Source organism: Bemisia tabaci, chromosome 9 (assembly GCF_918797505.1).
Source record: "Bemisia tabaci chromosome 9, PGI_BMITA_v3".
Taxonomy (NCBI): Eukaryota; Metazoa; Arthropoda; class Insecta; order Hemiptera; family Aleyrodidae; genus Bemisia; species Bemisia tabaci.
The window spans coordinates 38,660,246-38,676,693 of NC_092801.1; the positions used below are offsets into that span (position 1 = coordinate 38,660,246).

The 16,448-nt window shown below is 46.8% G+C and overlaps 1 protein-coding gene across 2 annotated transcripts in view; it reads left to right on the forward strand.

Annotated features, from left to right (window-relative positions):
• Window positions 1–16,448, forward strand: part of LOC109034240 (uncharacterized) — a 68,652-nt gene that overhangs the window by 23,727 nt on the left and 28,477 nt on the right. Inside the window, exon 1 of one of the 2 annotated variants that reach the window (XM_072303996.1) lies at window positions 12,519–12,651. The exons of the other annotated variant lie outside the window; for it this stretch is intronic. The gene's annotated coding sequence lies outside the window, so the exon portion shown is untranslated. Of the gene's footprint in view, window positions 1–12,518; window positions 12,652–16,448 lie in introns of those variants that run through there. 2 annotated transcript variants of the gene reach the window in all.

A 16,448-nucleotide genomic window follows, 5' to 3' on the forward strand; every position in this document is an offset into this window, starting at 1 on the left:
CCGAGTGTGCTCCTTTGACGTGCCGCATCTGAGCAATGAGTGCGAGAGAGAGAACGGACAAAACAGCGTATGGACCGATCCAAGTTGAGCCTTAGTCCCCGTTTACGGCCGTTCTTTCCAGGGCTCATGGTCGGAAAGCACTCCGGTGTTTTTTCGGGGCAACCGGATTCGGGATCGGCACTACCACCGCGGACCAAATTACGAGGCCCAGCCTGTATTTTTGCGAGTGTGTGTGTGTCCCTTTGACGAGGCGCGGGTTGCCGCATCTGATCAATGAGTGGGAGAGAGATAGACGACAATTGGGGCGGCGTTTCAAAGCCGAGTGTGCTCCTTTGACGTGCCGCATCTGAGCAATGAGTGCGAGAGAGAGAACGGACAAAACAGCGTATGGACCGATCCAAGTTGAGCCCTAGTCCCCGTTTACGGCCGTTCTTTCCAGGGCTCATGGTCGGAAAGCACTCCGGTGTTTTTTTCGGGGCAAACGGATTCGGGATCGGCACTTCCACCGCGGACCAAATTACAAGGCCCAGCCTGTATTTTTGCGAGTGTGTGTGTGTCCCTTTGACGAAGCGCGGGTTGCCGCATCTGATCAATGAGTGGGAGAGAGATAGACGACAATTGGGGCGGCGTTTCAAAGCCGAGTGTGCTCCTTTGACGTGCCGCATCTGAGCAATGAGTGCGAGAGAGAGAACGGACAAAACAGCGTATGGACCGATCCAAGTTGAGCCTTAGTCCCCGTTTACGGCCGTTCTTTCCAGGGCTCATGGTCGGAAAGCACTCCGTCGTTTTTTCGGGGCAACCGGATTCGGGATCGGCACTACCACCGCGGACCAAATTACGAGGCCCAGCCTGTATTTTTGCGAGTGTGTGTGTGTCCCTTTGACGAGGCGCGGGTTGCCGCATCTGATCAATGAGTGGGAGAGAGATAGACGACAATTGGGGCGGCGTTTCAAAGCCGAGTGTGCTCCTTTGACGTGCCGCATCTGAGCAATGAGTGCGAGAGAGAGAACGGACAAAACAGCGTATGGACCGATCCAAGTTAGCCTTAGTCCCCGTTTACGGCCGTTCTTTCCAGGGCTCATGGTCGGAAAGCACTCCGTCGTTTTTTCGGGGCAACCGGATTCGGGATCGGCACTACCACCGCGGACCAAATTACGAGGCCCAGCCTGTATTTTTGCGAGTGTGTGTGTGTCCCTTTGACGAGGCGCGGGTTGCCGCATCTGATCAATGAGTGGGAGAGAGATAGACGACAATTGGGGCGGCGTTTCAAAGCCGAGTGTGCTCCTTTGACGTGCCGCATCTGAGCAATGAGTGCGAGAGAGAGAACGGACAAAACAGCGTATGGACCGATCCAAGTTGAGCCTTAGTCCCCGTTTACGGCCGTTCTTTCCAGGGCTCATGGTCGGAAAGCACTCCGGTGTTTTTTCGGGGCAACCGGATTCGGGATCGGCACTACCACCGCGGACCAAATTACGAGGCCCAGCCTGTATTTTTGCGAGTGTGTGTGTGTCCCCTTGACGAGGCGCGGGTTGCCGCATCTGATCAATGAGTGGGAGAGAGATAGACGACAATTGGGGCGGCGTTTCAAAGCCGACTCTGCTCTTTTGACGTGCCGCATCTGAGCAATGAGTGCGAGAGAGAGAACGGACAAAACAGCGTATGGACCGATCCAAGTTGAGCCTTAGTCCCCGTTTACGGCCGTTCTTTCCAGGGCTCATGGTCGGAAAGCACTCCGGTGTTTTTTTCGGGGCAAACGGATTCGGGATCGGCACTTCCACCGCGGACCAAATTACAAGGCCCAGCCTGTATTTTTGCGAGTGTGTGTGTGACCCTTTGACGAGGCGCGGGTTGCCGCATCTGATCAATGAGTGGGAGAGAGATAGACGACAATTGGGGCGGCGTTTCAAAGCCGAGTGTGCTCCTTTGACGTGCCGCATCTGAGCAATGAGTGCGAGAGAGAGAACGGACAAAACAGCGTATGGACCGATCCAAGTTGAGCCTTAGTCCCCGTTTACGGCCGTTCTTTCCAGGGCTCATGGTCGGAAAGCACTCCGGTGTTTTTTCGGGGCAACCGGATTCGGGATCGGCACTACCACCGCGGACCAAATTACGAGGCCCAGCCTGTATTTTTGCGAGTGTGTGTGTGTCCCCTTGACGAGGCGCGGGTTGCCGCATCTGATCAATGAGTGGGAGAGAGATAGACGACAATTGGGGCGGCGTTTCAAAGCCGAGTGTGCTCCTTTGACGTGCCGCATCTGAGCAATGAGTGCGAGAGAGAGAACGGACAAAACAGCGTATGGACCGATCCAAGTGAGCCTTAGTCCCCGTTTACGGCCGTTCTTTCCAGGGCTCATGGTCGGAAAGCACTCCGTCGTTTTTTCGGGGCAACCGGATTCGGGATCGGCACTACCACCGCGGACCAAATTACGAGGCCCAGCCTGTATTTTTGCGAGTGTGTGTGTGTCCCTTTGACGAGGCGCGGGTTGCCGCATCTGATCAATGAGTGGGAGAGAGATAGACGACAATTGGGGCGGCGTTTCAAAGCCGAGTGTGCTCCTTTGACGTGCCGCATCTGAGCAATGAGTGCGAGAGAGAGAACGGACAAAACAGCGTATGGACCGATCCAAGTTGAGCCTTAGTCCCCGTTTACGGCCGTTCTTTCCAGGGCTCATGGTCGGAAAGCACTCCGGTGTTTTTTCGGGGCAACCGGATTCGGGATCGGCACTACCACCGCGGACCAAATTACGAGGCCCAGCCTGTATTTTTGCGAGTGTGTGTGTGTCCCTTTGACGAGGCGCGGGTTGCCGCATCTGATCAATGAGTGGGAGAGAGATAGACGACAATTGGGGCGGCGTTTCAAAGCCGAGTGTGCTCCTTTGACGTGCCGCATCTGAGCAATGAGTGCGAGAGAGAGAACGGACAAAACAGCGTATGGACCGATCCAAGTTGAGCCTTAGTCCCCGTTTACGGCCGTTCTTTCCAGGGCTCATGGTCGGAAAGCACTCCGGTGTTTTTTCGGGGCAACCGGATTCGGGATCGGCACTACCACCGCGGACCAAATTACGAGGCCCAGCCTGTATTTTTGCGAGTGTGTGTGTGTCCCTTGACGAGGCGCGGGTTGCCGCATCTGATCAATGAGTGGGAGAGAGATAGACGACAATTGGGGCGGCGTTTCAAAGCCGAGTGTGCTCCTTTGACGTGCCGCATCTGAGCAATGAGTGCGAGAGAGAGAACGGACAAAACAGCGTATGGACCGATCCAAGTTGAGCCTTAGTCCCCGTTTACGGCCGTTCTTTCCAGGGCTCATGGTCGGAAAGCACTCCGGTGTTTTTTCGGGGCAACCGGATTCGGGATCGGCACTACCACCGCGGACCAAATTACGAGGCCCAGCCTGTATTTTTGCGAGTGTGTGTGTGTCCCTTTGACGAGGCGCGGGTTGCCGCATCTGATCAATGAGTGGGAGAGAGATAGACGACAATTGGGGCGGCGTTTCAAAGCCGAGTGTGCTCCTTTGACGTGCCGCATCTGAGCAATGAGTGCGAGAGAGAGAACGGACAAAACAGCGTATGGACCGATCCAAGTTGAGCCTTAGTCCCCGTTTACGGCCGTTCTTTCCAGGGCTCATGGTCGGAAAGCACTCCGGTGTTTTTTCGGGGCAACCGGATTCGGGATCGGCACTACCACCGCGGACCAAATTACGAGGCCCAGCCTGTATTTTTGCGAGTGTGTGTGTGTCCCTTTGACGAGGCGCGGGTTGCCGCATCTGATCAATGAGTGGGAGAGAGATAGACGACAATTGGGGCGGCGTTTCAAAGCCGAGTGTGCTCCTTTGACGTGTCCGCATCTGAGCAATGAGTGCGAGAGAGAGAACGGACAAAACAGCGTATGGACCGATCCAAGTTAGGCCATAGTCCCCGTTTACGGCCGTTCTTTCCAGGGCTCATGGTCGGAAAGCACTCCGGTGTTTTTTCGGGGCAACCGGATTCGGGATCGGCACTACCACCGCGGACCAAATTACGAGGCCCAGCCTGTATTTTTGCGAGTGTGTGTGTGTCCCCTTGACGAGGCGCGGGTTGCCGCATCTGATCAATGAGTGGGAGAGAGATAGACGACAATTGGGGCGGCGTTTCAAAGCCGAGTGTGCTCCTTTGACGTGCCGCATCTGAGCAATGAGTGCGAGAGAGAGAACGGACAAAACAACGTATGGACCGATCCAAGTTAGGCCATAGTCCCCGTTTACGGCCGTTCTTTCCAGGGCTCATGGTCGGAAAGCACTCCGTCGTTTTTTCGGGGCAACCGGATTCGGGATCGGCACTACCACCGCGGACCAAATTACGAGGCCCAGCCTGTATTTTTGCGAGTGTGTGTGTGTCCCCTTGATGAGGCGCGGGTTGCCGCATCTGACCAATGAGTGGGAGAGAGATAGACGACAATGGGCCTGTTGCAAACTTTTGCTAGAGCAAAAATAAGAGTTGTTTCTCATAGATAATGCCTCAAAAATCACGATGAGCGCATCGGCAAAGTCTGAAATGCACTCATAACTTCACAATCTGCGTAAGAAATTTGCGTTTTTTTAAGCTTCCCGCTTCAAAAACGATACTACGGCGTAGGTGAACATTTTGTTAGAGGAGTCGCTCCATCGTCGGCGATATTCATCATGGCCGACGCTTGCACGCAGTTCCGCGCGTTATTCAAGGAGAGTTCAAGGTCAATCCATTCGGGCTTGGAAAATATGAACGTTAACACACCGATTGTTATCTGGTCTATCCAGTTCAGGTGTTATCTCGTCCCATCAAACGTGTTTTGGCGGATTGGCGTCGGCTATGATGATTATTGCCGACGATGGAACGACTCCTCTTACAAAATGTTCACCTGTGCCGTAGTATCGTTTTTGAAGCGGGAAGCTCAAAAAAACCGCAAATTTTTTCGCAGATTGTGAAGTTATGAGTGCATCTCAGAGTTTGCCGATGCGCTCATCGTGATTTTTGAGGCATTATCTATAAGAAACAACTCTTAGTTTTGCTCTAGCAAAAGTTTGCAACAGGCCCATTGGGGCGGCGTTTCAAAGCCGAGTGTGCTCCTTTGACGTGCCGCATCTGAGCAGTGAGTGCGAGAGAGAGAACGGACAAAACAGCGTATGGACCGATCCAAGTTGAGCCTTAGTCCCCGTTTACGGCCGTTCTTTCCAGGGCTCATGGTCGGAAAGCACTCCGGTGTTTATTCGGGGCAACCGGATTCGGTATCGGCACTACCACCGCGGACCAAATTACGAGGCCCAGCCTGTATTTTTGCGATTGTGTGTGTGTACCTTTGACGAGGAGCGGGTTGCCGCATCTGATCAATGAGTGGGAGAGAGATAGACGACAATTGGGGCGGCGTTTCAAAGCCGAGTGTGCTCCTTTGACGTGCCGCATCTGAGCAATGAGTGCGAGAGAGAACGGACAAAACAGCGTATGGACCGATCCAAGTTGAGCCTTAGTCCCCGTTTACGGCCGTTCTTTCCAAGGCTCATGGTTGGAAAGCACTCCGGTGTTTTTTCGGGGCAACCGGATTCACGATCGGCACTACCACCGCGGACCAAATTACGAGGCCCAGCCTGTAATTTTGCGAGTGTGTGTGTGTCCCTTTGAAGGGCGCTGGTTGCCGCATCTGATCAATGAGTGGGAGAGAGATAGACGACATTTGGGGCGGCGTTTCAAAGCCGAGTGTGCTCCTTTGACGTGCCGCATCTGAGCAATGAGTGCGAGAGAGAGAACGGACAAAACAGCGTATGGACCGATCCAAGTTGAGCCTTAGTCCCCGTTTACGGCCGTTCTTTCCAGGGCTCATGTTCGGAAAGCACTCCGGTGTTTTTTCGGGGCAACCGGATTCGGGATCGGCACTACCACCGCGGACCAAATTACGAGGCCCAGCCTGTATTTTTGCGAGTGTGTGTGTGTCCCCTTGACGAGGCGCGGGTTGCCGCATCTGATCAATGAGTGGGAGAGAGATAGACGACAATTGGGGCGGCCTTTCAAAGCCGAGTGTGCTCCTTTGACGTGCCGCAACTGAGCAGTGAGTGCGAGAGAGAGAACGGACAAAACAGCGTATGGACCGATCCAAGTTGAGCCTTAGTCCCCGTTTACGGCCGTTCTTTCCAGGGCTCATGGTCGGAAAGCACTCCGGTGTTTATTCGGGCAACCGGATTCGGGATCGGCACTACCACCGCGGACCAAATTACGAGGCCCAGCCTGTATTTATGCGAGTGTGTGTGTGTCCCTTTGACGAGGCGCGGGTTGCCGCATCTGATCAATGAGTGGGAGAGAGATAGACGACAATTGGGGCGGCGTTTCAAAGCCGAGTGTGCTCCTTTGACGTGCCGCATCTGAGCAATGAGTGCGAGAGAGAGAACGGACAAAACAGCGTATGGACCGATCCAAGTTGAGCCTTAGTCCCCGTTTACGGCCGTTCTTTCCAGGGCTCATGGTCGGAAAGCACTCCGGTGTTTTTTCGAGGCAACCGGATTCACGATCGGCACTACCACCGCGGACCAAATTACGAGGCCCAGCCTGTATTTTTGCGAGTGTGTGTGTGTCCCTTTGACGAGGCGCGGGTTGCCGCATCTGATCAATGAGTGGGAGAGAGATAGACGACAATTGGGGCGGCGTTTCAAAGCCGAGTGTGCTCCTTTGACGTGCCGCATCTGAGCAATGAGTGCGAGAGAGAGAACGGACAAAACAGCGTATGGACCGATCCAAGTTGAGCCTTAGTCCCCGTTTACGGCCGTTCTTTCCAGGGCTCATGGTCGGAAAGCACTCCGGTGTTTTTTCGGGGCAACCGGATTCGGGATCGGCACTACCACCGCGGACCAAATTACGAGGCCCAGCCTGTATTTTTGCGAGTGTTTGTGTGTGTCCCTTTGACGAGGCGCGGGTTGCCGCATCTGATCAATGAGTGGGGGAGAGATAGACGACAATTGGGGCGGCGTTTCAAAGCCGAGTGTGCTCCTTTGACGTGCCGCATCTGAGCAATGAGTGCGAGGGAGATTACGGACAAAACAGCGTATGGACCGATCCAAGTTGAGCCATAGTCCCAGTTTACGGCCATTCTTTCCAGGGCTCATGGTCGGAAAGCACTCCGGTGTTTTTTCGGGGCAACCGGATTCGGGATCGGCACTACCACCGCGGACCAAATAACGAGGCCCAGCCTGTATTTTTGCGAGTGTGTGTGTGACCCTTTGACGAGGCGCGGGTTGCCGCATCTGATCAATGAGTGGGAGAGAGATAGACGACAATTGGGGCGGCGTTTCAAAGCCGAGTGTACTCCTTTGACGTGCCGCATCTGAGCAATGAGTGCGAGAGAGAGAACGGACAAAACAGCGTATGGACCGATCCAAGTTGAGCCTTAGTCCCCGTTTACGGCCGTTCTTTCCAGGGCTCATGGTCGGAAAGCACTCCGGTGTTTTTTCGGGGCAACCGGATTCGGGATCGGCACTACCACCGCGGACCAAATTACGAGGCCCAGCCTGTATTTTTGCGAGTGTGTGTGTGTCCCTTCGACGAGGCGCGGGTTGCCGCATCTGATCAATGAGTGGGAGAGAGATAGACGACAATTGGGGCGGCGTTTCAAAGCCGAGTGTGCTCCTTTGACGTGCCGCATCTGAGCAATGAGTGCGAGAGAGAGAACGGACAAAACAGCGTATGGACCGATCCAAGTTGAGCCTTAGTCCCCGTTCACGGCCATTCTTTCCAGGGCTCATGGTCGGAAAGCACTCCGGTGTTTTTTCGGGGCAACCGGATTCGGGATCGGCACTACCACCGCGGACCAAATTACGAGGCCCAGTCTGTATTTTCTGAGTGTGTGTGTGCGCCAGGTGTCCCTGGTGATGCTCTTCAAGCTTGAGACCTGGAAAGAACGGCCGGGAACGGAGACTAAGGCATAACTTGGGTCGTTCGATTCGCTGTTTTTTCCTTTATTTCTCTCGCACTCATTTCTCAGATACGGCACGTCAAAGGAGCACCGTCGACTTTGAAACCCCGCCGTTTTATCGTCTTTCTCTCTCCCACTTTTTGATTAGTCGGTATTTGGGCAAAGTTACCGGGATATTATCAATAAAAGTGGTATTTTTACCCGAAAAATACAGTATAAATACCGGTTTGTAGGTTATTTTACCAGTCTGTTTTGGTAAAATTACCAATAATTCGTAAAAAAGTGAGATTTTAAAGGTACCAACGGACCTTGGTAAAAACGCCGAGAATTTATTTTCAGTGTGCGTGTGGCTTTCATGTTCGGTTGTAGCCTCTGGTCCTGAATGCTGGGTTGAATTTTTTTCTTATTCCTTTTTTCAGGAGCAAAATTATTTTTACTGTTGCAACGACATCTTTTGAGGATGCGGAATAATAAATTTCCCGTCCAGAGAACGAGCCGCAATATTTCTAAGATTTCATATCATGGATATGTCCGGTAATGCGCCATTCAACAAGCATGTAGAGACATGGAGGGTGTTGTGGGTGTGAGGAGGGGGGGTATATTTCAAGGGTACAAAGGAATTTTAGAGGAGATTGTAAGCTGTTAGCCCCTCTGCACAAATAAGCAAAAACTATGCTTTTAATGTGTCTCCAATGCAGCAGGCGGGATGCACCCGGTTGACTCCCCTCCCCCGCCCCTCCACCTCACACCCGGGGTTACTGGGGGAGGGATGTGTTTATATTTCCCGCCTAAATACCACCTGAAAAGATTCATTACATTACATTACATTACATAATGGACTCTTCGTTATTACGAGAAAATAAATATGAAATTCAAAAATCAGAAATTTGCACGGATTTGCTTATGAGCATATGCACCCCAAAATTGCGTGTTCCCCCAAGTGTGTCCCCAATATAGAATCAGGGCGACTTAGTTCCAATTGGACGTATTTCTATCAAACGGAACTAAGCGCCAATTTGAGTTCCTTTTGAGGAATTTAGCATGCCGGATAGCGCGTTCTGTCAAACAGACCTAAGCGCCATGGAAAAGCATTGCGAGTATAGAACGGAATGATCCCGACGCCCGGTTCCGCCGCCAATCCAAGCCTTCCTCTACCTTCCTCACCCTATGGCGCTTAGGTCCGTTTGATAGAAATACGTCCAATTGGATGAGGGTAAGTGAAGCATTTTAACCGAAGAATCGCGCCCAAAAAAGTCTAATATGAAAATAGACAGCTTGAGAAAAAAATCCTCAAAATCAGCTAGCCCATTATTCGGGAAATAGGGGAGCTTGGGGTCGACGTAGAAATGTGCGAGACGACAATTTGACCCATATTCATGTTACTGAGGCCCGATAGCATCAAAAGTGTCGAGTGTAGCAATGGTTTCCAAAAAAAGTTTTTTTTTTAAACACCCTAACGGACATCTATCGAGCACGAATAAGTTGTATCTCTTCGCCGTCATTGACACGTTTCCTACCTCTTGCTACATTTTCTATTTTGCGTTTGTAACCACTTGTTTTCTTTGTCGTGGTGCTTTAAGGACTACGCGAGCAATATATTCGGAGATAGGAGCGATATAATCCGGCGTCGTTTTTAAACGTTTCTCCTGAGCAGGAGCGGTATCTCACTGGCAATTAATAGAGCGGAGCATTGCGAGTCTACGCTTCGCGCCATCGCGCCTTCAATTTTGCACATGCAACACGGACATCCATCAAGTTCGAATAGTTGTATCTCTGCGCCGTCATCAAAGCGCTCCCTTTCCAATGCTCTATTTCCATCCGTCTTATTTGTAGTGGTGCCTCAAAGGCTACGTGAGCAACGCAGCCGAAGATTAGAGAGAAGTAATCCGTTCCTTTCTTAAATGTAGGAATATGTAGAGAGAATCACCGCTGACCGAACTGAACGAGAGAACTTGTGAATATTTTCCTCTCTTTTTGCGATACGGGAGACAACCAATTTTTTAATAATTTTCGGAGTTCTTCCACTTGATTTTTTTTTTTTTTTTTTTTTTTTTTTAGCTTGGAGTGTCTTCGAGGCCTGTCCTCTTCCATTCCCTTCTCGGGTGCCTTTATCAATCTCATACCAGTTAAAAATTCATAGGACCGGCACTGGGCGATGAAGTAAGTGTGTTCCTACAAATAAAGCGAGCTTAAATTGGATCGCGTTTAGTAGAACGAAACCAAGCCACATCAGCTGCTTCTTAAAGTTACTTGGGCAACTTAATTTTTTTCACAAGAGTAATTTTTTGCGGATTGCTTTGAAATATTTGAGCAATTTGCTTCGCACTCTGCAGATAAATTCACTGTTTGCACAAAAATCTGCACAACCGCTTTCATGTAAAAAACTAAATTTCCCTGTTAAATTTGGCGATAGCTGATAAGGCTTGGTTCCTTTCTGCTTAGCTCGGTCCAATTGACAGTAACTGTTCCCACTTCCCAGTTTGTTAGCTGCCTTTGCGGCGTAACCGGCGTGTTGAAGAACACGAAAATGCGAATTTGAATGTATATTCATTCATGGCTGTCGTAACAAGCAAGAAAAACTGCTTGAAGGCCCACATTTTGAGGGACCATAAATCTAAAGGGGGAAATTTTGGAGAAGATTGAAAAGAACAAAAAAAATCCCATTTCGATCCCAATTTTTTATTCTGAAAATATTCGCGTTTAGCTTTGGTACACTTTATATCTGCCGTGCTAAGGAAGAACGCTGTGTGAGCTATCGGGTGTTGCCATATTTTCTTCAACGAAGCACTTTTCAGGAAAAAATATTTCTCCTCCAGTTTTTCAGAGGATTCGTTCATGGTTTGATCCAAACATGTCTAAAAATTTCAAGGAAAAATATTAATTTCTTCAAAAATAAATAGTTTCTAAGAGGCAATTAAGCAACATTCAAATGCTATATGGCGTGCGTACTCAGCACGGCAGATATAGGCAGGTGCTTCAGTAGTTCCGCTATTAACTCGTCGTCCCCTCGCAAAGGAACTTAACTCCATTTCAATGTTGCCCGATTTTCTCCCTCAAATTGCATTTCTACCACCCAAGTAGCAGTGATCGCGTTATAAATAGTGATTTTATCGATTGGTTATCGCGATTAAATCGGTGGCAATATATCGAGATATTATCGCATGAAAAATTGCTATCTATGGCGATCAAATTGCTCCACATCGCAATTTTTGGTTCGATAAAATCGCGATCAATTTTTGTCGATAAAATCGACATTATATCGTCATTTATCGAGATTTTTATTTCGAAAATATCGCAATAAATTGCCGGGCGATAAAATCGCGATTTTATCCCAATAAAATCGAGGATAATCTCTCAGATATTGATGCTCCTAGCGATTTTATCGCCGATAAAATTGCAATATATCCCGATTTTTCCGTTGAAAAATGCTACTTGGAGGGGAGTCTTCGGAATTTCTAATTGAAAATTGCACTGATTTCCCTTCCGATCTCATGCAAAAATCAGACATTTAAAAACTGCCAAGGTACATTCCTGGAAAACATGAATTTTTTAGTCCATTTTGCAACGTTGGAATGGAGTTACGCTCTTCGGAAACGGCACACTTATGTCCCCGCGGACGGCCGATCAAACGGAGCTTTCGCAGAGCACTGAACTTTACAGTGTAAACTATAATTCGACACCAGAGGCGCAGCGCAAACTTTCCGAACCGCACGGGGGGGGGGGGGGGGGCGTTCTCTGGGTCCTGATTTTGGACCGGGGCGCATCACGAGGAAGGGGGGGCAGGGCGACCGGGAGGGGCCTTGAGACACGGTATAAATAGCGCCTCCCGACGACGTGCGGCGTTGCCACTTCTGAGCTTTTTCGAAAGCTCTTTGTTCCCTCGGGAGACCGACACTCGAGGAGAGAGTTGTGACAACACGATTGAAAAAGAGGAGGTGCCTGTGCTTTGGGCTCGATGTAAACAAAGAGGGGTACCGATTCTCTTAATGACCGCTATTTCTGCGCTGCAGTTTTGAGTTCGAGGGGCTGATTTTTGAAAATCCCCCGATGCGCTTTGCGTATCAGGCTCTGTACATTACCCGTTGGTCTTGCGATTTTGTATTATAAAATTAGATATGATTGGGTCTGTAAAAAGTGACCTCACCTTCCGGGGGGAATATTTTCTTAAATTCTTTTAAAATTAAAGTGGATATAAATCATGGAATTCCAAGACATAAATTCTTGGGTTATATATAGAAAAACGTGGATTTTGTGTTTGCATAGAGCTAAGGACATTTTCCGCCGGGAGATAAGGCCTCTTTTTACAGATTCAGTCATAAATTCAGATCTTTCGATTTTGCCGAATTCCCCTCCGCAAATTGCAGCTTTACCAGGAGAATTTCGGGCATTTCTAAACGATATTTTCCCTGATTTTCCCTCCGATCGCGCGCAAAAATGAGACAAAGTCTGTGAAAAAAATGGCAGAAGTACATTTTTTTAAAAAAATCGAATTGTTCGACTCAATTCTACAATCTGGGAATGAAGTTACGTTCCTTGAACCGGGGAAAGAAGCAAAGAGGCCTAATAAAGCCACCCTGTTACTGTAAACACACCATACATTACAAAATCTCAAATTCAGCGCAATTTGGCAACAGAGGACCCCCCTTCCTGCAGCGCCCCCCGGGCTCCGTAGCCACAGGGCACGGGCGCACGGCCGTCAGTAGACCAGACGTTTTGCTGCCTCGCGCACAATCTTCAAAAAAGGTAAGCCTCATTCAGACTGCATAAAGAACTTTGTTTTCGTGCCGGGTATTTACATATAAGTGCGATTTTGACGCGGATACTATAATTCGTTACAGGTACAAAATATAATCAGGATGGACTTATTCGTGTCGTGAGCTATGAAATGTGTCGGTTATGTTTTGTGTTGTTAACCTCTCGCTCCTTTCCCATGTCCTCCGGTCGAAACAGGTGTTTTAGACGTAAGTGATAGCAGTATCACGCACGTGTCGTTTTGAATAGAGAGTTGGCGATTTCGCTAACGTACGGTAAAAATTTAGTCTAATATTGAAGGCTTATCAATTACCATAGAGAGAAAAAGTTCATTCGAGTACAAATTTTCTCTCAAGAAAGTTAGTTACCCAAAACGCTTATTTTTCTTTTTTATTTTTTTTAACAACTTTTATTTAAATCTAACGTAAATACTACAAACATATGTCTTGTGTCTCGTTACATGATTTAAATTAAATTAGATTAATTAAAAATATAAATTATTGATAATAATACAATAGAGAATTTGCAGGTGTCTGAAATTTGATGAATGTCGTGGTTAAGTGGAATCTGCGTAGTGAACTGAACACGAGAATACCCGTGGTTCATGAATTGAACAATTATTGGAGAAGATATGACAAAATGATCCGATCTGCTAAAATGCATGTGTTTAAATAAGAATTACTGCTAGATGGCGTCACTAGGCAGTGCATTTTCTCGCTTTTAAATATATTTTTATACTATTTCCCACATCAGAAAAAAATTATAAAAAAAACTGTGAAATCAGCTCTTTAAGCACTTTCAGGTGAAGCAATAAAAAAATTGCATGGAAATCCTGCATTATCTAAGAAACGGAAATCATAAAATTCTCCGTTTTTTTGTAAAAAATTAAAAGTATAAATTACCAGTTTACTAATCATTCTTCCTTTCGCACCTCCTCACTCTCTTTTTCATACATTACAGATGTATACTTCCAAACTAAATCCATAGGAGTTTAGAGGTCTCCCACCTTTTAAACCTTTTCACCGAAATTACACGTTCTAATAGGAGAAACGCGTCTTTAGTTGCCTAGAACAAGGGTGGCAACTAGTGTTATGAGATTTCAGTTTTGGACTGAATTTTGATCGCACGTCGGCAAAATCACTGAGATCATTCGGTTGTTTTTGAAGTTACGGCAAATGTAAGGGCGGTACGAGAGGGCGCAGTACCTATACGTCAAAGTGAACCTCTTTCTTATATATAAAAAAAAAAATACCCTTTAATCAGTGGCGTGGCGTGATTTGCGACTTATCGTTTGATCTACAATTTAAACGTATGGAAAGGGATGAAAACAGCGTGATCGCAACGCATACCTTAATAATCGATTATTTACCATAGCTTCAAATGGGAAAATATCGATAGTCGATCATTCACGCTTCGCCATTGCTCTTAATAATCGAGCGGAAACTATTTGGAGTGAATCCTCGGCAAAGAATGTATCAATTCAATTCGAAAAAAATTAATTGTTTTAATATTTTCTATCTTCAATTACGAGCAGTTAAACTTTTGAGAATGGGTAAATCTAAACGTGAAGCGCGAAGTTAAAAGCGCTAAAGCATGGGCAAAATTAAAGCAGGACGCTACATGTTCACTCTTTAAATTTCAAGCCGAAAACGATCACACGACGTGAAGTCTGGGAATCAACTCCTTATACTGCCGTGCCAAGCAAGAACGCCGTATGAACCATCCGGCGTCGCCAAATTTTCTTAGATAAAATGCAAATTTCCTGGGTGACTTGTGAATGATTTTCTACCAATTTTTAAAATAATTTTGTCCGCAACTTCACCGAAAGCCCCTGAACATTTTCAGGAAAAATGTGCACATTCCTCAATAATCGACATTTTATCGAAGGAAATTTGGCAACTTTCGAATGTTCATACGGCGTTCTTCCTTAGCACGGCAGTATAAAGATGTGGGCGGTGAAAATTAAAGTTGGTTAAATTACAAAAATATACATGAGTAGCTTGGAGGATTAGGCGCGTAAGTGCACTGAGAAAAAAGATTCGTAGATTTTACCATTCCTTCACGCTGTATATTCACACATCGTGAAGGAATGGTAAATTCTACCAATCTTCAAGTCGATTCTGTCAGAGGAATGGTTACCTGTGCCAGTATATAGTAACGTTTACCTTTCTTCTGGCAGAATTGAATTTGAATTAACGCTGTGTGAAATACAGCGTGGAGGAATGGTAAATTCTACCAATCTTTTTCTTCAGTGTGTAGTTTTTGAAAAAAATGAGATATCAATGATTTCGAGTGAAAAACGTTTTAATGCATAGGTATTCCTTGAAGAATTCACACCCAAATTCCAATTTTTAAGCATCAAAAAGTCGGTTTGAACTTTCTTTCCGCCATAGGGATCCATGTAATTTCGGAGTTTCAAACAAGTATTTCTCGAAACATTAAAAACTGCACTTATGCGCCTTGTCCTCCAAGCCCCGCATATGACGTTGTTTGTATAGTCTGAGCTCTATTTGATCTGGGTCAAAAATACTAGGTAACTTGCTAGTATCTCATTCATGCGTTGAACGCCGAAATTTCCGTGTCGTTCTCCACGTATAAGAATTTCGGTTTTTTTTTCTAATTTAAACCTTATGTATGGCCTAGTCACCCATTAATAGAATAATTAATGGATATTTATCAAATAATTCATTTTTAATTAGAAAAACACGGGATTTACTTACATCCTGTTATGCAAGACAATGATGTATGGAACCTACTATACTGCATGTGCGGTTACGTCCCGTAAAAATAACAAACAAATCTGACTGTTACAAGCTGGCAGAAAGAAGTGCCAATTTTCACGAGACAGCCATATTTATTACCTGCTCACTGGGTTACGTGTATTCACTGCTGTTTGTTTGAATGATGGCAATTTGTTCGCTCTTAAAGCTCTGCAATACCTCAAGTTTATCGTAAAAGGACGCAAACCACTATTCAAGCGGGTTTAACTTAATTGGCCACTACACACGCTCTGAACTAGGAAAAAAGTCAAATATTCCCTCTTCAAAATCTCACGTAAATAAATAAAAAACGATTCACCCAACGTTAAAAGGTGATTCGATTGACTCCATATTTTGTGTCAAAACGACGTGCGATATATCGCATCGATTGGTTCCATTTATTCAGCTACCCGTCACTTTTCTCAAATTGAGATCGCAATTCTGTTGTCAGGAGACTAAAAAATGCATTTACAAATTTTTACAAACAAATCCAACTTAATAAAGGCGTGTTTTTTTTTAGAGGAAAAATATAGCATTCGATACTGATATCGAAACTGTGCTCAAAGTGCAAGTCAAATAGTGCAGTGGGCGTAAAGCCCATATAAGCGCCTACAAGACTGCATGAATACTTCTCGCATTGCGCCAAACGCATCAAAGCAGGTGGAATGATACCACTATTCGAACTCGTAGGAGCGCGTGTGGTATACCTCGTCAACTGAAGGCGAAAAATTCGTGCATAAAGCTACTAATGCTCGCTACACGTGGATTGAACTGACATGTGGTAGATTAACATCTAGACTGCTTCTTTTAAATTGGACTACGAAGTGAGTATCACTTAATCACAATTCTTTATACGTATGTTATTTCTTTAAAATCCTTCTACCCATCACCATCGCACAATGGGTCGAGTCAATTAGAGAGGTTGGACTTGCAAGTTTTGACTAAAACTGCGAATTTCGATATTAATCTCGTCAAATTTTAAATTTTAATAAGTGCTAAAAGAAGAGAATTCCACGAGGAAACCAATGG